This window comes from Mauremys reevesii, linkage group 13 (assembly GCF_016161935.1).
Source record: "Mauremys reevesii isolate NIE-2019 linkage group 13, ASM1616193v1, whole genome shotgun sequence".
NCBI lineage: Eukaryota > Metazoa > Chordata > Testudines > Geoemydidae > Mauremys > Mauremys reevesii.
Window position 1 is genome coordinate 22,191,310 of NC_052635.1, and position 21,616 is coordinate 22,212,925.

At 49.5% G+C, this 21,616-nt stretch overlaps 1 long non-coding RNA gene across 1 annotated transcript in view; it reads left to right on the top strand.

The window, feature by feature from the left end:
• The window catches only part of LOC120380971, a 35,463-nt gene extending 22,969 nt beyond the window's left edge, over positions 1-12,494 (top strand). The window contains exons 2-3 of the long non-coding RNA XR_005587895.1: positions 9,733-9,847; positions 12,113-12,494. This is a non-coding gene — a long non-coding RNA (uncharacterized LOC120380971). The remainder of the gene's footprint in view (positions 1-9,732; positions 9,848-12,112) is intronic.
• Positions 12,495-21,616: the final 9,122 nt, after the last annotated feature.

The window sequence follows — 21,616 nt, forward strand, 5'->3', positions numbered from 1 at the left end:
AGAAAGAGATTAGATTGGTTTGGTGTGGTTTGTTCTTGACAACTCCACGTTGGCTATTCCTCATACTCCTGTGATCCGCTAACTGCTTACAAATTCATTGTTTAATCATTTGTTCTGGTATCTTTCCAGGTATCGAAGTTAGGCTGACTGATCGGTCGATAACTCCTTAGATCCCCTTTGTTCCCTTTTTTAGAGATAGGTACAATCCAGTCTATTTTCAGTCCTCTAGGACCTCACCCACCCACCATGAGTTCTCAAAGATAATTGCCAATTGCTTCAGCTGGTTCCTTAAGTACCTTAGAGTGAGTTTCAACAGGTCCTGTTGACTTGAATACACCTAATTTATATAAATATTCTTTAATCTGTTCTGTCACAGTTCTGGCTTGTGTTCCTTCCCCCCGGGTAAAGTATCTGATCACAATTTACCTTTTTAGTGAAGACTGAAGCAAAATAGGAATTATAAAGCTCAGCCTTCTTGATGTCATCTGTTATTAGCGCTCCTGTCCTTTGTTTTTCTGTTGCTCCTAATGTATTTATAGAACCTCTTCGTCTTCTCTTTTATGTCCTTGGCAAGGTGTAACTGACCAAATTCTCAGGTCAGGACCGCTCACCAACCTAAAACAGATTGTTATCAGTGGGAGTGCTTCCACTGACCTGGACTGGAGAGAGTTGGGCCATTGGGAGCAGGCCATTGAAACAGGCCAATGACCGATTTAACCCAGTGTCATGTGGCCATTTCTGGATGTTTGGGAGGGAATCTGAAGCCACCTTCATTGCACACCTGTTTGTGCAATACTCTAGTACAGAGGAAATCTCCTGCTGCACCAGATGATCACCTGATGCCCTACAGTATGAAGAGTGAAAGTTTTATGTATTTTATCCTAACTAATGTCACTCACTGTTCATAGGAATTTCTTCTTCATAAGAGCTTAAGCCTCTTTTAAAACTGTGCTCAGTAATACAGTAATATGCAGCACTGCGTTCTACAGGCTAATGTATACACCGTTTTATAATATTATTATCTTTTTTTGAATACTTCATGTTCCTGTAAATGGAACCCTGGGGCAGATATTTTTGCAGCATCTCATGGTGAGGCCAGATTCAAAGACATTTGTGTGTTTGGACTAAGAGCCCAGAGTTGAGTTAAAAAAAGTCCCAAGAGATTAATTCAACTGAGATGAGATGAGACTGCAAGAGCAAAGGGAGGGAGAGGTGGTTTGTTCCTCAGACTCCCTGGGATGTGACGCTGTGGTTAGCTGCTTGCAGGAGACGCCTTGTGCAAATGGACCATTCCATGGGTCCAGAACTCATTGTTTCACTGCAGTCTCCTTTTCCCCATCACATGCCCCTTTTGCCCTGCAGTGATTTATGCGCTGCACGCAGTCTCCCTCCCCTCTGCTGCTGATGCACTTACACAACACCTCCTTTGCTTATATTTCTTGCCCATTTGCTGGTCAGGTTTCCTCTTAGCCCAACTAATGTAGTGCTGAGGGAAAAAAGCACTGAAAACTTTTTAGGGGGGAAATGCAGATTTGGCAACACCTAAACATTTTGCAAATTAGTGCCGGTTTCACTGAATGGTTTTGGTCCAAAAAACAAATAGAAATGTTTCATTTTGACTTTTTTAAAAAAGCAAATGTTTTGACTCATTGGGCTCAAAATGACTCTTCATTCAAAAAATTCCGTTAGGTTTATTTAGAAAATCAAAAGTGTTTAAAAATGGTCAAGATCGAAATGAAACCCTAAAGATTTGACCCCTGAAGATTTTTTTTTAGAATTGCCAGTGAACTGAAAAATCTGTTGTTTGCACAGCTCTGCACCACTGTCACTGGGGCTACCTGGCAGCATCAACCCTCCTCTGTCCTGCCCTGGGGCTGGTGGAGGAGCCGCCTGGCCCCAGCAGGAGATGCGGGACAGGAGGTGCAGTGCTCTCTGGCTTGGGTGACTATATTTCTTAAAGTAAAAATGGGATGGCCCAGCACTCGCCTGAGCGGCCACCACGCACAGGGCTCAGCAGAGCCGCCCTCCCCACGCCGCTGGGACTGACCCCCGAGCCCCATGCTGCCCACAGCTGGGGCTGGGGCTGACCTCTGTGAAAGTAGAATGAATTATATTGTAAAAATAAGAATGGATTAAAAAAAATGTGTATGTTACCTTAAGAAAAATAAAAAAATGTAAAAATAGGTGTGCCAAAAAAAAGAAACATTAGGCATAACAAATGGGCTAAAATGCACAAACATAACAGAAGAGAAAGAATATAATAATGCATGCCCCCCCCTAGGTAAACTTATCTATATCTGATTGCTTTTGTTATTTTTAAGTTCCTCACCTTTTTATCTATATAATAAATAAGATTTGTTGTGCTTGGTGCATGGTGCTCACATTATCTGGGTGTTATTAGCAGAGCGCTGTGCTAATAAAACAGAGTGGTCTGACAAACTGTGAGTCCTGAGTCTAACTTTGACACCTCCCAAGCTCACACTGCATGGGGGGAAGGGGAGGTCAGCTCTGAAGGCAGCTCTGCCTGCCAGCAGCAAATTTCTCCTCTTTCCTGCTGGCGGGCAGCAGCTGCCACTCTCAGCTCTCCTGCTGTATGACCCCCCTTCATGGCCAACCAATGTCATTGGTTGGTGCAGTGGGGTTTGGGCCATGCCCCCTCCCTGCCCCTTTGGGGTGGCCTGCACTCAAGGCAATGTAAGGGCTGCCATTGTGGGGGCCTCGAGGACAAGGCTCCCTGTGCCCTCCCCCTGTGCACCCTGCTGGAGCAGGCTTAGCGACCTGTTTCAATGGCCTGCTCCCAATGGCCCAACTTTCTCCAGTTCAGGTCAGTGGAAGCACTCCCATTGATAACAATCTGATTTAGATCAGGCCTTGCATTTCCAAACATGACTTCACAAGGATATTCCCTTAGGCCAGGTTACAAATCGCAGATGTGATACCACTGGCCTTTGGCTTGCCCAAGGCATCGCTGCTGTCAAGCAACAGACTGACAGCAAGACAGCTCACATCCCAGTGGCACAGGTATAAGGCATTTACTACAGCTGCTGCCTAGAGGACAATATATCACAGATCCTTCTGTATTTGGCTGGCTGGGCTGGCTGCTGCTGGGAGGGTACTTGAAGGGTTTCTTTAAATCTGGAGATGAGAGGCTAGGCTGGAGAAGGCTCTGCAGTGAAATAGAGCAGCTTTAGGGATAATGTCGTTTCTCTCACTGTAATAAAGTTCTTTGTTCCATGAGAGATGAGAGTGGCTCGTCTGGTGACTATTTACCATTGGCACAGGGCACAGGCCTTCCAGCCAACAAGGAGAGCTCCAGTCTGGGTGGCTCTCAGCTCTGGGCTCAGATCCTAACAAATACAGCAGCAGAAAACAGCGGGGCTGGTTAAACTAGCACCATTGAGTTACCCTGAGGCCATTCCGTCCCCTCTGCGCCAGTCACCCCAAACACACAGAGCTTTAGACACAAGGACCAAAACATTCTGAACATGGCAGCCATAGAGCGGTCAACATATTTTGGCCGGCGCATTTTGTCCAAAGAAAAATGCCTTTTCAACCCAACCAAATATCCGCATGGAAAATGTTCATTATAGTCAAACATTTCCAACTTTACAAACAAAAACTGAAAATGACAAAGTAGCAAATTTTTTTTTAGCAAAACCAAAACTTTTTAAATGAACTCTGTTTTTGAACCCCAATGTGTTCAGTTTCTGTTGACAAAACAAATCATGGCACTGGAAATTTAGATTTTTTAAAAAACAATTTCCCTGTAAAAATTAACTAAAAGCTCTAACAAAAAACCTGTATTACCTCCCCTGCCCCCACCACTTCCACCAGACAGGACATAATAGATCGGTATTAGGTCAAAGGTGCTTTGACCATATAACATGCAGTGTATTGTTATTACTATTCTCCCTGTCTACAAGGATCTTTCAGTAGCCTCATCTCAGGGTACGTCTACACTATGGGATTATTCCGAATTTACATAAACCGGTTTAGCAAAACAGATTGTATAAAATCGAGTGCGCGCAGCCACACTAAACACATTAAATCGGTGGTGTGCGTCCACGGTCCGAGGCTAGCGTCGATTTCTGGAGCGTTGCACTGTGGGTAGCTATTCCGTAGCTATCCCATAGTTCCCGCAGCCTCCCCCGCCACTTGGAATTTCCAGGTTGAGATCCCAGTGCCTGATGCGGCAAAAATCATTGTCGCGGGTGGTTCTGGGTAAATGTCGTCAGTCACTCCTTCCTCTGGGAAAGCAACGGCAGACAAGCATTTTGCGCCCTTTTTCCCTGGATTGCCCTGGCAGATGCCATAGCATGGCAATCATGGAGCCTGTTTTGCCTTTTGTGACTGTCACTGTATGTGTACTAGATGCTGCTCACAGAGGCGATTCAGCAGCGCTACACAGCAGCATGCTTTTGCTTTTGCATGACAGCAGAGATGGTTACCAGCCATACTGTACCATCTACCATACCATAAATCGGTAATAAGATGATCATGGTTACCAGTCCTTTTGCACTGCACCATTTGCTGCTGTCATAAGTGCCCCTGGCTGAGATCAGCCAGGGGTGCAAAAGCCAAAATTGGGAATGACTCCCAGAGTCAATCCCTCCTTTTTGGTATCTAAAAATTGAATCAGTCCTGCCTAGAATATGGGCAAGTGTACTAGAGAACCACTGAATCATAGAACCAGAGAGCACAGCTGCTCTGTGTCAGATCCAGCAGAAATTATGAGCTGTATGCTATTCACAGGGGGTGCTCCTGCAACAACCCCACCTGTTGATTCCATTCTTCCCCCAGCCTTCCTGGGCTACTGTAGCATTGTCCCCTCACTTGTGTGATGAAGTAATAAAGAATGCAGGAATAAGACACAGTGACTTGTTAGTGAGAAATGAGTGGAAGGCAGCCTCCAGTTGCTATGATAGTCCAGACAGGACATTAAGCAGTGTGGAGGAGAGGAGCCCAGCATCCCACTGCTAGTCCAGGGGCAATTGAATCTTTTCTTTACACATGATGGAGCTCAGCCCCCTGTTGCTATGATGAGGACGGTTACCAGCCATACTGCACCATCTACCAGGAAAAATTAGGGCCAGGCGCCCTTGATCAACCTCACGGATGCTCGTCGGCATGGTTACCAGTCCTTTTGCACTGCCCCATGTGCCAATAGGCTGATGATGACGATGGATATCAGTCTTACTGCACCATCAGCCACCCATGGCGGGGTGGGGGGGAGCAAGGATGTTGGTGTTGAGTGCGGCAGCATCGCGTCTATCTGCAGCATTCAGTAAAGATAGGGTGACATGTAAAAGAGTCAAGAGAGGATTGTTTTCCCTTTCACTTCTGGGGGTGGATGGGGGGGTGCGTAAATTGCCGAGCTATGCCCTGACCCACCGCGGACACTCTTTTTGACCCTAGAAGCATTTGGAGCTCAGCCAAGAATGCAAATACTTTTCAGATACTGCAGGAACTGTGGGATAGCTTGAGTCCTCCAGTCCATGAGCGTCCATTTGATTCTTTGGCTTTCCGTTACGCTTGTCACGCAGCAGTGCGCTGAGTCCCTGCTATGGCATCTGTCTGGAGATTTTTTTAAAATGATTTTGAATTTCGTCTTCTGTAACGGAGCGCTGATAGAACAGATTTGCCTGCCCTTACTGCGATCACATCCGCATGGTCCATGCTGGAGCTCTTTTTTTATTTTGATTTCGGACTGCATCGCCACCCGTGCTGATCGGAGCTCCACGCTGGGCAAACAGGAAATATTCAAAAGTTTGCGGGGCTTTTCCTGTCTACCTGGCCACTGCATCCGAGTTCAGATTGCTGTCCAGAGTGGTCAGTGGTGCACTGTGGGATACTGCCCAGAGGCCAATACTGTCGATTTGCGGCCACACTAACCCTAATCCGATATGGTAATACCGATACTAGCGCTACTCCTCTCGTTAGGGAGGAGTACAGAAACAGGTTTAAAGAGCCCTTTATATCGATATAAAGGGCCTCTCAGTGTGGACGGGTGTGGCGTTAAATCGGTTTTACGCTCCTAAAACCGGTTTAAACGCTTAGTGTAGACCAGGCCTCAGGCTTAACCCAGGCTCCTGCAGCCATAGTCCAGCCTCCAATAAAGTCCAGTGTAAGCTTCTTTATAACATATCCCTCATTATAGCACCCAGAATGTGCCGCCTCATGCCATAAAAAGGGGCCACTTTTCAACTCTTCTCTCAATAGCTACTGTACCTTTGAAATAAACAGGATCCATGGTAGTGTTCACCTGAATCACTGTTGCCAAGTAAAAATAACACCCAGGAATAGTGCATAGGACTGAATAGAAAGAGAATTCAGTGTCTTGCTAATGTGACTTAATAGTGCCTCTTTCTGTGACCCACCTGTGAGCAGTTACAGCCCTGGCATTGTCATGCATCACTTATATCTGAGCAGCTCTGTGGTGAAGGGTTTGTCACAGTTTCAAATAGATGGGATAGATCCCAGACCTTTATAGAGGAATATTCTGCACTCTGGCAATATGCAGGCTGCAGCGTGTCATAACAGCCACCTAGCATTGCCCCTTCGCTCCCAGCCCTGCACACACACGCAAACAGATTTAAAGGAAATCCTGAAAACAGGAAAGCGTTTGTACATGGAATTGGCTCTCTGTGCGGGTCTTACCGTGCAAAGATGGGAGGGATCAAACCTGCATTACTGAATTGGCCACGTTAGGGGGCATTTAAGGTTATCTGCAGTCAACAGCAACAAAGAGTCCTGTGGCACTTTATAGACTAACAGTTTGGGTTTTTTGGGGGGAGGGGGGGTGATGGATTTCCACTCCATACAGCTAAATGCAGTGCCTTGCATGGTGTCAAGTATCAAAGGGGTAGCTGTGTTAGTCTTTGTTGCTTTGTTCAGATCCAGACTAACACCGCTACCCCTCTGACACTTGACTGCAGTCAACAGTTCTTTTTAACAGACTTTAGTGAAGAAACTTGTGAGAGAGTGTAACAGGCCACAGCCAATGTCTGGGCGGCTGCTATTAACTGCATTGCAATGGTGGCCTAGGGATAGAAATGAGTCCTGTACAAAGATGTGACCTGCAGCCATGCAACATAGGGTATGTCTACACTATGGGATTATTCTGATTTTACAGCACTTCTTGCCAGTGAACAGGAGTAGGGCCATGGAAGGAGGAGGCTGAGTTCATGGGGTTGGTGTTTGTTCATGTAGAATTCATTGGTATTCATCTCCTAGGAGCAGGTTTGAAACAACGTTACCCCAAGTGTTTGAGGCAATGTTGAAGTTACAGCGGGAGGATCAGTTCCAAGCAGGGCCAGTAGGGGAGCTGTCAATGGGGTTCCTGCCTGGCAGACCAGCAGCGCCAGTTCCCATCCCTCTCTCAGAGATCGGGGCTAAGTCCAGGCAGGCACCTAGCTCTGCTTGCGATTCCCAGCCGGGAATGCACTTTGGCGTTGGGGTGCCTTTTCAGCATTCAGCCCTCACTGTACAGTTTCAATGAAAGTCGAGATTCTCTGTAATCACATGACTCCAGGAGCCAGGGCTGGAAGAAAAGCACCAGATATCATGAGACTTGCAAGAGCTGGCAACTCTGGGGAGAGCTAGAGGGGATTTTACCATTGGGCATGTGACAACTGCCCGCAAGAACCCTGCTGCTGGAGCAACTGACACCGCCACAAATACACACAGGGAACAAACTCACACACAGTTAGAATGAGCAATGGCACCTGCTTGGCCTTGCTAACAGTGAGGTCCCTCCACTAGCGCTGGCTTCTGGCTGGAGCCGAGGGCCCAACAATGCTCCCGGTTGTGCTGAGAACCCACTTGGTCTGAGCACCTGCACAAGGGTGGGACACTTAGCTGAACGGCACTGTGGGTAAACCCTTACCCCAGTAAAGGCAATGGGAGTTTCATCACTGATTTCAAAGGGGGCAGGATTTCGACCTATCCCTCTAGCCCTTCTAGTAGGCAGGAGCCTGGTGGTGTGTGCTGATGGGAGGGGTCATCAAAATATTGCTGGTGTGGAGGGCTAAGCACTAGCGTTAGGATGATACCATCAGAAGTCATCCTTCCTCTGTTGTCATTTGTCTTTCTTTCAGCAAGTGGCTTTAAAAAAAAACCCCTCTGTGCCTCAGTTTCCCTCTTTGTAAAATGGGGATTATACTTCCATTCCTCAGGTCCCAATTCAGCAATGTATTGAAGCACCTGCCTAATTCCCTTAAGTACCTGCCTGAATCGGGGCCCTTGAGTAGTGCCGAGGTTTACATCATGAACTGCGGCAGGGTGCTCTGATCCTGTTGGCATGGCTGCCACAGACACAGCCGTGACCAAAGGGTCTCAGTGGAGTTTTCTTTCCTATTTCCTTTTGTATAGAAAATGCTTGCAGGTTGTTTAACTGCAGCAGACTGAGCAGGACCAGGCTTTCTAGAGCTGTCATAATGGAAAAAGAAAAGGCAAAAGAACAGTAGATCTAAAATAAACAAATGAGTCTATAAGTTCTATGAACAAGTGGGGCTGTTTTAATGTGGTTTGAAACACACAACTCCAATTCAAGCTTTAGAAAACACCCTGTGATTGATTTGGAAGGAAACATTATCCACCGGAAAAGGAGACTTGATTCCGTTTATTATTGACATCAGCACTGCTGCATCACCTCTCAAGTGCAGGGAATTCAATTGTAAAACTTCTCTCAGGGCACTTGGAGCTAAAGCAAAAATAGATCAGCAGTCAGCTAAATTCTCCCTGGCAGCTTGAGTGTTTAATGTATAGAAGAGGCTTGAGGGGAAAGCCACTCTCTCTTACAAGCTGTGTGTATAGCAATACAAGGTACTTGTTCTCCCATAAAAGTCTTTACATTAATCATTGTATGACCAGTGTCCTGTTCTCACTGCAGTGGGAGGGACACACATTTTTAAATACCTTCCCCCCTCCCCCCGGTACAATAGGAATAGTCAGTATTTGCACACACTTTAATGACATATATTGGTCAACCTCAAATGCAATGTCATGTACATACAGCACCTAATTTTACCATAAATTGACAATGTTACCCACGAAACTATATATGCAACATTATTCTCAAAAATCAGCAATGATATGTACATTACCAAAAAATTCTACTGTCAGTTGATCTATGTGTTAACTGAGGATATTCCCCACTGAAAACTTGCACTTAAAAACATACTTTGATACCAAAATCAAAATAACAAAAATATATTGTGTTAAAAATCTAGGGGCCAGAGTTAAGGTGGCTGTGCTGTGATGAAAGATGCACTTCTTTGTACTTCATAGGTTGTGCTGAGATTTTATCCAAGCAGTGTAAGATTTCTGATGCTCTTAACTATTTGTTTCCTTTCTTTTAAGTGCTTGGCTTTTGTAAATGATGTGACAGGTATGCATTCTTGTCACTTAACACCCTTCATGAAGTCATAAAACAATTTATTTTGGGGTGTGGGGAGGGAGTATGAAAATTGTAGTACCAAACTCTTTGTCCTTAAAGTTACAGTGATGAGGGCTGTGGAGTCTAGCCACGGGGGTGGTCCTTATTTAGGTTTCTAATTGTCATGAGTTCAAATCCCCTTCAAGCAGTCTCAGGGGAGGTGTTTTTTTTCTCCTGGTCCATGTAAAGTATTTGATCAAATTCTCTATTCATGAACCACATGTTATTGGCCCCTGGTTTTCAATTTCAAAGAAGATGGCGCATCCCCATACACTATTTTCTTCTTTTCATATCAGATTTCCTGTTCCCACCGGAGAATTCAGAGAGACAGAGTATGTGCTTACAAAAGCTCAACAAAATCCTGTTACCCAAGGGATACAGAAGGGTCCATTTGGAAAAATTCCAAATCCTGTGAGTGCTGTTACTGGGTTTGGACTGTAGTTCTCTCTCCTTCTAACCGGGCTATTTGGGTGATCCTTGTTAGCACCCAAAGACATTCACCAGGAGATTTAATTTCTGCAAAGTGTGCATCCCCTCTCTCTCTCCTAAACAATAGTTTTCTCTCTCTCTAGAAATCTAGTTTCAAATGTGAATTTTACATTGTAAATTTCCATCCCAAAGGACCCCAAGGCACTTCGCAGATGCTATCCAGAAAACATTGCTGAAATGCAGCTACAGTAAAAGGTTTTCCAAGCCACAGTGTGCCTGGTACAGAAAGTGCACCCTAAGCGTGCAAAGAGAGGTCAGGGCACTCGATCTGGGTTCACAAGCACAGCATGCACCAGTACCCGGTATTGATTGTGAAATGCACCCAATGACAATCAAACAGCAGCATGAGTCAGTCTTTCATCTGACTGTGTTATCTCATTTCCCTCTGTCCATGTGCTTGGATTCCTTCCTTGTGTTCCAACACAATAGTCATTGCTGCTGGTAGGTGAGAAAGGAATCCAGCAACCAGAGGCTTTAGAGTTACAAAAAGTTACTGCAGGATCAGCAGCATAGAGGTTGTCCATTTCAACTGTCAAATACCACTGGGCCCTAGTGTTCAGCTGCCCATAGCACCCCAGCAAGGGGGCAGCATGGAGCAAAAGAGGAAGTTATTTTTCATTAATCATGTCCGGTGTATAAAACAGCTCCCAGGGAAAACAGATGGCTCATTGTTAATAGGCCACAGCACCTCTCACCATGCGATAACTGGTTCAAATCCATGGCTGTTAAGGTAATGTTGGCAGCTCTCTGGTGGCCCTTATAAAATGTGTTGATGTCTCAGTCCAGGGGATAAATCTTTGCATTACAAAAATACACCCACCCTAAGTGGCCCCTGTGCCATATATTGCAATACCATGCAGTATCCTTGGGAGCCATTGTGTTACATGGAGGAACGGTTTATGTAAGACTGTGTACTGCTCCACGGGGGAGAATTATCACAGCTTCTCCAGCAGCTAAACACTATGCAGGTGCTTACACCTGGGATCCCGAACACCTCCAGAGAGGCACCATCCCGGGGTGGTTCACAGATACTAGTTCAAACTGGGTTTGCCAGAGACCAACGGTCAAAAAAAAAAAGGGGGCTCTGGATAGAAAAAGGCTGAGTTTAAACTGGGCCTTCTTTCAGCTCCAGCAAACAGACACGACCTTTTGTCCAAGGGGCCCCCATCCTGCCAAATGATTGAGAGGAGTTTGGCCTACTAGGGTTCCCTAGACTGATGTTGACTCCTGGTATGTTTAGTGTGTGTTTAAATCTGTTTATGGTTTTCCTGTGTTTTCTCTGTGAGGCTTTTACCTTATGGATAAAGGTGCTTGCTTAGAAAGAGCTGGATGGTTCCTTGTAACTGTGAGCGACACACTCTGCCTAGCCCTAGGAGAGAAAGCAACTTGCAAGCACTGGCTGTTAGGGATGCTGGCTTGCTGGGGATATCACAGTGTAAGGCAGGCAGCTGGGCAGCCTTAAACACCCCCAGCCAGAAAGGAGTGGGACAACGGCCCCTGCCCAGAGACAGGTGATGACAGGAGTCCTGAGACCTGACCAGGCACTCCTGGACAGGGGGATTCCAGTACAGCTACCCAGAAACTGTGCCCGCCCCCTTTTTAGTAACCCCAGCAGAAAGGCCAAGACGACGGAGGGGGGGGTCTCTGCAGGCAGGGCTAAAGCACATTGAGACAGCAGCTTAGGGAAGCGTGTGCACTGCTTGGCTAGCTGCTGGACCTCGTTACTCAGGACTGCCAGGCTGGCATCTTCCACCAGCACTACTCTCTTTTAATGAGTTTAATCTCCATTCCAAGCAGCTCATCTCCATTTTATCCAGCACATCAGCCATATACGACAGAGCCCAGCCAGTTTGCTTGGGGCCCAGATGTAATTAAAAAATAAAAAATAAAGTGATAAAATGGGATTCAAGCAACTTACTCTAAAGACCCAAGTTATCATGCTGGGAGGTAAGAGGATGCCTTATAAGTAACTGAATAAGGAGAGTGGGAGCAGGCAGCAAAGGCAAGAGGAGAAGAAAGACTGAATTCTGCTCTGGATTTCCCAAGCAAGGGTCTCAGCTAGGGTGGAACATCTCATGCTGTTTCTAATGAGAGCAGGGTTCTCTTTACCCCATGTCAAACTCTGGGTTCACTGCTGTTTCCCTCCCTCCTCCTGTCTTCCCCCATCCTCCTCTTCTCCCTTCTCAGGAAAGGAGTTACATTCGCCAATGTGTGATCAGGCACTGCATTGCTCTAACTCCGTGTTGGAGGGACACAGCTCTTCACCAAACAAGGCTTATAGGAAGGGGCATGCCTTCAAAAACCAGGACAGACTCAGCATGACTCAGAGGAAGTTTGAAATGAGGTGGGCTCCATCCCTTTAACACAAAGTGTTTCCTCTCACCTCAGCTCCTAGAGTCAGCATTTCTGTTGTCACCTATGTAACAAGCAACACAGGGCTTGCTTGGGCAGGAGAGGACTATGGGTCTGAAATAAGCACTGCGCCTTGGAATGAAGAACAGCTGAGAGGCTGTGGCACAGAGATCTCTTGGTGCCAACTGGCAAAATGTTCGCTGTTCTTTGCTGTCTCAGTTCCAGTGCCCGGCTCCCCCTGGGCTGGAGCTTGCTCAGTCACTCTGTGGGGAGGGTGCAAGCACAGTCTAGTCACTAGGAGCTGTAAGGGGCATGGGTGGAGGAACAGACAGTGCAGGTGCATAGGGGCCCATGCAACTTAGAAGGCCTGGGAGGCTCAAAATTTTATATCATTATTAAGGCAGCAGGTTTGTCATAGCATGATTTCCCAGCCCCATCCATGACTTTTTTCTATGTCCGTGACTGGAGTGGCTCCTCCCTGTCAGGTTCAGAGGGAGGCCACGCTGGGTCACTGTGGCAGGCCACCATAGCAGTCCATCTCTCACTCTGGCCCTCTAGGTCAGCAGAGTAACAGTCTATAGCCACAGCCTTTTGGCTAGGCTGACGGCCATTAACAGACCACAGCTGCTGGCCCTCTGGGCACAGCAGCTCAGTAAGCAGTCTGTAGTCTGAGCCTAGGCTGGAGCAGACAGCCATTACCGTCTAGAGCCCTGGCCCTCTGGCCTGTGCAAGGAGCAGTCTTTGTCCTAGCCAGGAGGCGTGGGCTAGACTACAGTGACAGTCTAGGGCTCTGACCCACTGGGTGGGGCAGGGCCCCCAGCTACAGCCTTCAGGCTGGAGCTGACAGCAAACACCGTCAGGGCCCATAGCCGTCTGGTTCAGGCAGAACAGGGAGCTGGCTTTAGCCTACACCTCCTGGCTAAGGCAGCCAGCAAACAGTCTGGGGCCTCACAGCCTTCTGGCTGGGGCAAGTCAAGAACGCAGCACAGGCCTTCTGGCCAAGGGGAAGCAGGCCGCCACCCCAGTGGTGGGGTTGGCAGCAGGGGTAGGGGGACCCAGGCCCACACTAGTTCACCAGGTCTCAGCCTGGGACCTCAACAGTGGCAGATGGTTCCACCACTGGATCAGTGGGGATCCCACCAAAACACACTGCCCTGGTCTCCAACTAATGCCTAGTTTCCCTGGGCTACTTCCTTCCACAGTCTGGGTGCAGGGTCCCATGGTCCAAGGGTTCTCTGTCTCCTCAGGGTACATGGCTGGTGGCAGTCCTGGCACCTCCTCTCCACAGTCTGTCTCCTCGGGGGGGCAGGGAGCTTCACAGCACAGTTTGGACTGCAGACATCACCACCTTCCCTAGCTGCCATCTATGTGAGCTAAACGCCCTGCATTTTATACTTCCTGTCCCATCCCTATGCTTCCAGTGCAGGGGGCATGCAGTGGTTCTTCCCTGTCAGGTTCAGAAGGAGGCCACTCCACCTCACCAAGGTGACACCTGGTAGTAGCAGCTCCAGCATCTCCTGTATCCATGGGGCTAGGCATGGCACCCTGCTCCAGGCATTGCAATTTAGCACATGGGGTTGCAGCACCTGTCAGGTGGACTTGCTCTCCAGCCTCCCCACCAGCCCTCCCTTCCACACTAGGCCAGGATTAGGGTTGCAGTGCTGGGTGGGACAGGATGTTGTTGTATGGGAGGAGGCCCACAATAAAAACCTGCACTTGGACCCCTCTCTGTTCCTCCAACCCCATGGAGCATGCTCAGTAAGGATGGAATCTTCAGTGAGTTTAGCTGTTAATCCCTAGCAAGTCTCTGCTGAGCATGTGCTAACTGCAATCTTCCAAAGGCATACAAATTGGCCAAACTTGGGCAGATTTTCACAGGGACAGCAAAAGGCCCATCTCTGCCAAATTTCAAGTCCCTGCTCCAAAGCCAGGGAGCACTAAAACTATTCAAAGAAAAGGCCATCTGCATTTTTTAGTTACAGGTAAATCAGCATATTTTTCCCTAGCCTCCTTGGAAACAGCAGAGCCATTTTTGCTGAAGTTTTCCCAAAAAAATTCAGGCCGAGGCAGACACCCAGCATGGAAGAATCATTCTAGTAAGTATCTGCATCCAGTGAGCATTGTATAAATAAAATCTCTGCTGACTATGTGCCCCAACACTGTGCCATAGAGATGCCATAACACTGTGGGGGTTTGTCCCAGATTCAGATAATCTGCCCCCATCTCCAACTGCACACTGTGCTATCCCAGACGTGCTCTCTGCTGCTCTAGCAGAGCCTCCCTATCATGCACCCGACATAATCAACACTAAAAATTGCCCATCTCTCCTCCACCACTCAGCAAAGGTTTAATAGCAGAGGCTGAAGCGAGATCTCCTGTGCCCCAGGGCTTTACAAACTACAGTACATTTATTAGCAGACTAAAATAGGGACATAAATAATTAAACCGAAGTGACAGGGGAGATAATAAATAAGCAGAGCACACCTTTGTGATGTACTCTCCTTGCTTTTCCATCGTGTGCATTCATTCATGAGAGGACTGCACTCCTCAGCAAAGTTCTGCTTACCTAGGTGCTTACACTGCCCATATCGCCAGAGGATCCAGTGCCTCACAGAACTGATCCTCACAGCACACCTAGGAGGCTCAGAAGTGTTACTAGGCCCACTTTATTAATGGGGAAACTGAGGCTCATGGGGCTAGTGACTCACCTACGAGTCTGGCAGAGCTAGGGAAAGAAGATGCCCTCCCACATCCCAGACTTGTGCCTTAACCTTCAGGCCACCCTTGCTTTTTGCTGCGTCTGACTCCTGGTGCCCAGTAAGTCTCAGTGGTTTTCAGTGCAATCATTCACCGTGTTCTTTCTCCTGCAGCCTTTGTTTATGCAGAACACAGGTGTTTTGAGCAATAAATGATAGAAAATTGCTCTTCGCCTCCAGTGCCTGAAGCCCCATGGACAAAGCAGGAGCATTTCCCAAGCTGACTTCTCTTTTTCTGTTTCCATTTTTACCACAATTGCTGAGCCCCAGAACAACTCTTGTAAAGTACTGTTTAGTCCTGGCCTCTGGAAACAGCACAGGTCATCTTAACAAATGTAATGCTGTTATTTGGCAGATTCAGCAGGTTCTCGGATCTCTCCTCACTCAGGTACCAATGGAACTATTCAATTTATACCTGGGTGCAAAGATTTAGATGAAAGAAGAGCCATTATTGCATTGCTCCAGTGGCTGAGAGCTGCTGGGGGTGCAGGGGGGAATTTGATCTTTGCCAAACAAACATCCTGTAGACTTGCATGGAGAATAAAAGCTTAACCCTCCCCTTGCCTATGGCTCCAGCATGCAGCCCAGCTTACCTTAGAATCATAGAATATTAGGATTAGAAAGGACCCCAGGAGGTCACCTAGTCCAACCCCCTGCTCAAAGCAGGACCAATCCCCAGACAGGTTTTTACCCCAACTCCCTAAATGGCCCCTCAAGGATTGAACTCACAACCCTGGGTTTAGTAGGCCAATGCTCAAACCACTGAGCTATCCCTCCCCACTTTCTTGGGGGAAAACCAGCCCCACACCTACCTTGAGCCTGTCACAGAAACAAAGGTGGGAAGGGGGAAGTAACTAATGACCCCCCTCTTCTGGGGCCAATGTGCCCCCCTCCTTGCACTTTAGAGCAGCTGAGGCTGCCCTGACTTGTGCCCTGTCTGCAACAGCCCCCCACATGGGCCTGTAATGGGGTGGCACCCACCTCTCACAAGCACCTCCTGGTTGAGAGTATGTGCCTGCTTTCCCTCAGTTTGAGGTGACCCCCGTCAGTGGTTTCTCAGGCAGGTTCTCAGTGACTCAGCCCTCTGGCCAAGTCTCTCTCACAGTCTAGATGTGAAACAGACTAGACCCCTTCCAGGGTTTATGGTCCACCAGCAGCCTATCCTAGTACCCCCCTGTTGGTATTTCTGTAACCATCCCCAGGCTCAGTCTTTAAATAGCCCCAGTTCTGGTACGGGGCCATATCCCCAGGGCTGCTGCCCTGGACACACTGCCTTCCTGCAGCTCTCCCTGGACTTGGTCCTTACTCAGTCCCAGCAGCCAGCCAGAAGCACCCTCTTGCTCCCCCAGTCTATGCCAGCAACTGATCTGCCCATAATCCAGCAAGCCAAGAACACATTCCTCACTCCCCCAGCAGCAGGCAGGCAACAACTAGGTGACTTTAGCCCTGCTGCGTCTTTTATGTGAGTCTGCTGGGCCCTGATTGGCTGCTCTCTGCAGCATCTCTAATTGCCTGCTTCCCCACAACCACTCTAGGCCACTTGGAGGACTTCTCTTCTGCTCCTCTCTGGGATGGGATGTGGTAGAATCCTGAGGCCTCCAGCAGGGGGCCTCTGGGCCTAGTCGTCCCTATCACAGGGCCACTGTGTTTTGGGGAACAGCCAAGGCATACGAGCCCTCCAGCCTCCACAGGCATAACTGTGCTGGGGTGGGGACTGTTACTGAGGGGCTGTGGCTGTGCCAGCTGGGAAGTCTTCCTGCACTGGGATAACCCTGGGCTGAGGTGGGAATCTAAGTTCCCTCTAAGCTGCGTGGCCGTGTGGCTGTGCAGCAGGCTATAAAGGGCCATGCAGGCACACAGCCACAGGGGCCTGGAGAGGAGAGAGGTAGGGGATGGACAGGGAGTGGAGCAAGTTGGGGCATGCAGGGCTACCACGGAAAGAGGTGCCTCAGCCCTGGAGCTGCTGCCAGCAGGGAGAGGCACCTCTCCCTCAGAGCTGCTGCCAGTATAGTGGCACAAACTGCAACTGGCACATTTTCCCACCAGTAGCAGTTACCGCCACATAAGGATGTCCCTCTTTGCTTACCCAGCAGAATTTGGTACCCTAGTGGTCCAGGGGTAGCGAATTCTGAGGGATGGGGGTTCCAGAGCTGCTGCTGGTGGGGAAAGGTGCCTATTCCCTGGCCCCAGCCCCGGAGCTGCTGTAGTGAGAGAGGGCTAGGGGGAGTCCTCTCTCCCTGCCGCAGCCCCGAGGCAGCCTGCACCCCAACCCCTCATCCACAGACCCACACCTCCAGCCAGAGCACTTACCCCCCTGCACCTCAAGCTCAACCATCTGCCCTAGCCCTGAACCCCTTCCCACACCCCAAACCCCTCATCCCCAGCCCCACCCCAGAGCCCACACCCCCAGGTAGAGCCCTCATCCCCCTACACCCCATCCCTCTGCCCTAGCCCTGAACCCCCTCCCGCACTCCAAACCCCTCCTGCCCACCCCCGCCACACATCACCTCCATATTGGTGCATATAACAAAATTCATTCCGCACATGGATGTAAAAAATTAGAGGGAACATTGGTGGGGATGGCCCCTCTGGCTGCTTTGGGATGACTTAGCGCCTGCCTTGCCAGCTGAAGAGGTCTGAATGTACCAACAGCATTCCCAGCACTGCACTTATGGCACAACAGCCCCTGTAAGCTCACGGGGAAGAGGAATATGATTTTTTTTTAAATGGAGATATCCTATCTCCTAGAACTGGAAGAGACCTTGAAAGGTCATCAAGTCCAGCCCCCTGCCTTCATTAGCAGGACCAAGTACTGATTTTGCCCCAGATTCCTAAGTGGCCCCCTCAAAGATTGAGCTCATAATCCTAGGTTTAGCAGGCTAATGCTCAAACCACTGAGCTATCCCTCCATATGACCAGAATATGCTGGGAAACAGTTTTCCAAGGGAATGTTGCTTCTGCCAGTAATGAGTCTGAGGCCAGAGTCACCAGCTGAAACAGAGCCTGGGAACTAGAGCTCAGAGCCCTCTGCCCCCAGGGTGTTGGCTCGAGGCTCCTAGCACCAAGTGGAACCACAGAAAACCTCCATAACAGCCCCAAACCAAGACCTGAGTTTGGGGCCTTTCAAGGGCATCTGGACCTGGCTTCCAGTGAAACAAAGACTCAATGCTCCTTGCCCAGTGATTCATCAGGAGCAGGTTGCTAGCTGCCTCCTGTCTCTGGGATCTTCAAGTGGTGCCTGGCTGGCCCACTTCCCTCACCCACCCGACATCTTTGAGGTGAGGGACGCAGCATAAGAATGGCCATAGTGGGTTGGACTAAAGGTCCATCTAGCCCAGTATCCTGTCTTCCCACAGTGGCCAATGCCTGGTGCCCCAAAGGGAATGAACAGAGCAGGTAATCATCAAGTGATCCATCCCCTGTCACCCATTCCCAGCTTCTGGCAAACAGAGGCTAGGGAAACCATCCCTCCCATCCTAGCTAATAGTCATTGGTGGACCTATCCTCCATGAATTTATCTAGTTCTTTTTTTAACCCTCTGACAGTTTTGGCCTTCACAACATTCTCTGGCAAAGAGTTCCACAGGTTGACTCTGCATTGTGTGAAAAAATACTTCCTTTTGTTTGTTTTAAATCTGCTGCCTATTAATTTTGTTTGGTGACCTCTAGTTCTTGCGTTATGAGAAGGAGTAAATAACATTTTCAAGGAGGCTCATTGCTCCAAATGCCCAAGGCATTTTTCAGGGAGCAGCCCCCCAGCCTGCCCACCACTGGCTCAGCAGCAGCTGGGGAGGAAATGCAACTGCTGGTGGCTGTTCTCCTTCACTTCAGCCTGAGGGCTGGTGCACTCCAGACTGCACAGTGCAGCGAGGGAGACCTGCTCTGGGGATCACCACTTCAGGAGAACCAGTCATGGCTCCGTGGCTGACTCGCAGAGCACCTGGGACATATGGTTAGGTGCCTGCCTGGGGCAGTGGGTGGGTTCAGCAGCTGGAAGGGGGCAGAAAGTCACTTGCTGTGGGTGGGTATAGAAGGGAAGGGCAGGGCAGGGTATGCACTGCTGGTGAAGCTGGAGGACTCGGCAGCCGGGCAGGGGTGCAGGAGGGTTTGTCAGCTGGGAGGGTGCTGAGGCAAGGAGGTGCGTGAGAGGATTCTTGGCTGGGAGGTGGGACAGGCCAGGTTGCTGCTGGGAGGGGCAGGTTAGGGACATTGCTGGAGTGGGGTTCTTGGGACTATGGCAAGAGCATTAAGCAGGCTGGGGGTGCTGCTCCAAGGGGTGTCCAGGGATAGTCCTCTCCAGCATTGGAAGGGTTACGCTTCACTGAGGCTCAGCCAGCTAAAGAGCTTGGAAAGTGTTTTCTTTTTAAAAGCTTCACGTGACGCAAGCATTTGCCCCTGCTGCTAAGTGTCTGGGGCGGAGCAGGCTCTGACTGCTGGCGGGAAGCAGGATCTCAGCACTACCCTGGCTGCCGGCTGGCACAGGCTGTCCCTGTGGGAGCCTCGGCAGCTTTGCTGGAGCAGTGGCACAGAGCTAATCACAAAAGTGGAGATGATTTCACCTCTTTGTTCCCACAAAGCCCTTGATTTGCTCTTCCCCTGCCTGTGGAGACCCATGAGGCTGAGCGGCATCAAGAACTTGGGCTCAGCCATTGAACCTGCTCTTTGCAAGGCTGGGGAACACGAAGGCCAGCATGGAGCCACTGCTCCACCTCCACCCCAGGGGACGAACGGGCTCCCTGCAGCTCCCTGCAAGGAGGGCTGCAGGGAGGGCTGGTGAGCCATTGCACTCCCCATCGCGTGCGACTGACGCTGCTGGCTGCGGCCACACCTGCCAGCTGCTGACACACGCTGCACAAAGGGAGGCCAGAGGCACAAGTTGTCCCGATCGTGGAAGGGGGCAGATGGGCCTTGATGTCAGGGACCTGCCCTCGTTCTGGCTGCAACAAGCTACCTCCTGCAATACCAGTGTGGGGATAGCCGCTCAGACACATGACTCCTTTGCCCTAGGAAGAATAAATGAATTTCCTGGGCACCACCCCCTCTGCCGGCTGCAATTCGTTCTCGCTTTTTGGGGAACGTACAGCTCCTGAACTGCAGCCCTACAGGCAGATGTGCCCTGTCTGTGGCCAGAGCAGGGCCTGCGCAGCCAGCACGGCCTCGCCAATGTGATCCTGTCCCAGGGTGGGCAGGCAGAGAGGGCAGTGCAGTCACCACACTCCATTCTGTCCGTGGCCGTTCTGCTCATCGACATATCAACCTACCTAGGCAACCCAACAGCCATCCTAGGATCGTAGAGCTGGAGGGCTGGAAGGGACCTTGAGACGAGAAGTCAAGAGGAGTCTAAGCCATGGAGCTGTTAAAATGCAATGCTCAGGGGTCTTGATCAGCTAGAGGATCTAGCTTAACACTTGAAAAATGCAATTCAGCCTTACTAGTAGCCAGGCATTGAACTGAGCTGCCTGAAACATGATAGTTCAGTGGTTTGAGCATTAGCCTGCTAAACCCAGGGCTATGAGTTCAATCCTTCAAGGGAGCTATTTAGGGATCTGGGGCAAAAAATCTGTCTTGGGATTGGTCCTGCTTTGAGCACAGGGTTGGGCTAGATGACCTTCTGAGGTCCCTTCCAACCCTATGTAATGGGCAGGCAGCTGGGCTACCATAGAGGAGGATCCTGTGTCTAAGAAACTAAATTAGGACACAGAGACATGGCTCCATTTCCTGCTTGGTTGCAGATTTCTGGTGTGACCTGGCCTAAGTCACTCCCTGGCCCTGTTGCCAATCTTTGAAATGAGGGAAATGGAACATCAGCAGTACCGTGTGCATAAATATTTGGCTCTGCGGGGTGATGCCAGGGCTGGAAGCGCAGAAACAACATTTACAGTCGGGCAGGGCAGGGAGCCATCTGTGTGTTGCATTCCACCCCGGAGTGGAATTGAATTTGGCAACCTCTGGGGGAAGTCACCCCCAGGTCCCTGTAACCAGAGGGAAGATTTGCTGTGATCTGGAGCCTTTGAGCATAAGGAAAGGTGGGCAGGGGAGGGAAATGAGGGGGCTCAGAAGGCAGAGCCCCAATTTATTCCTATTCTCTCCTCTGGGTTTTCTAGCCCTTTGTCCTCTCCAGTTTCCCCAGAAGAATAGTGCAGAGTAAACATGCACCTCTGAACTATTCAGGACTGCATGCCCCCTAGGCACCAGTGGAAATATGCTCAGACCAGAGCTCCTTGGAGTTTGCAATGATGTGACTAATCGAGCTTGCCACAGGCCACACAGGAGCCCTTGTCACTTGGACTCATGTAGGAGATAACGCTCCCTCAGTGACATTCAAACGGTGGCTTGAACAGATTGTTTTCTTTGCTGGTTGAAAAGAGGACAGAGCTGTGACTACACTTCAGCCTTGTTCCTCTGCTTCCTTGGCTTCCCAAGCGCTAATCAAAGCCTAGACCAGCAGCAGCCATGCAGAGAGCATCAATCTAGCTCTGACAAGTACTGGAGTGAAGGAAAAGGTCCTTCCTTTTGAGTACTTGCAACCTTGGCATCAGTGCATACAGCTTGGAGCAGAGCTGGCATGCACCCTGCCTTTCTCC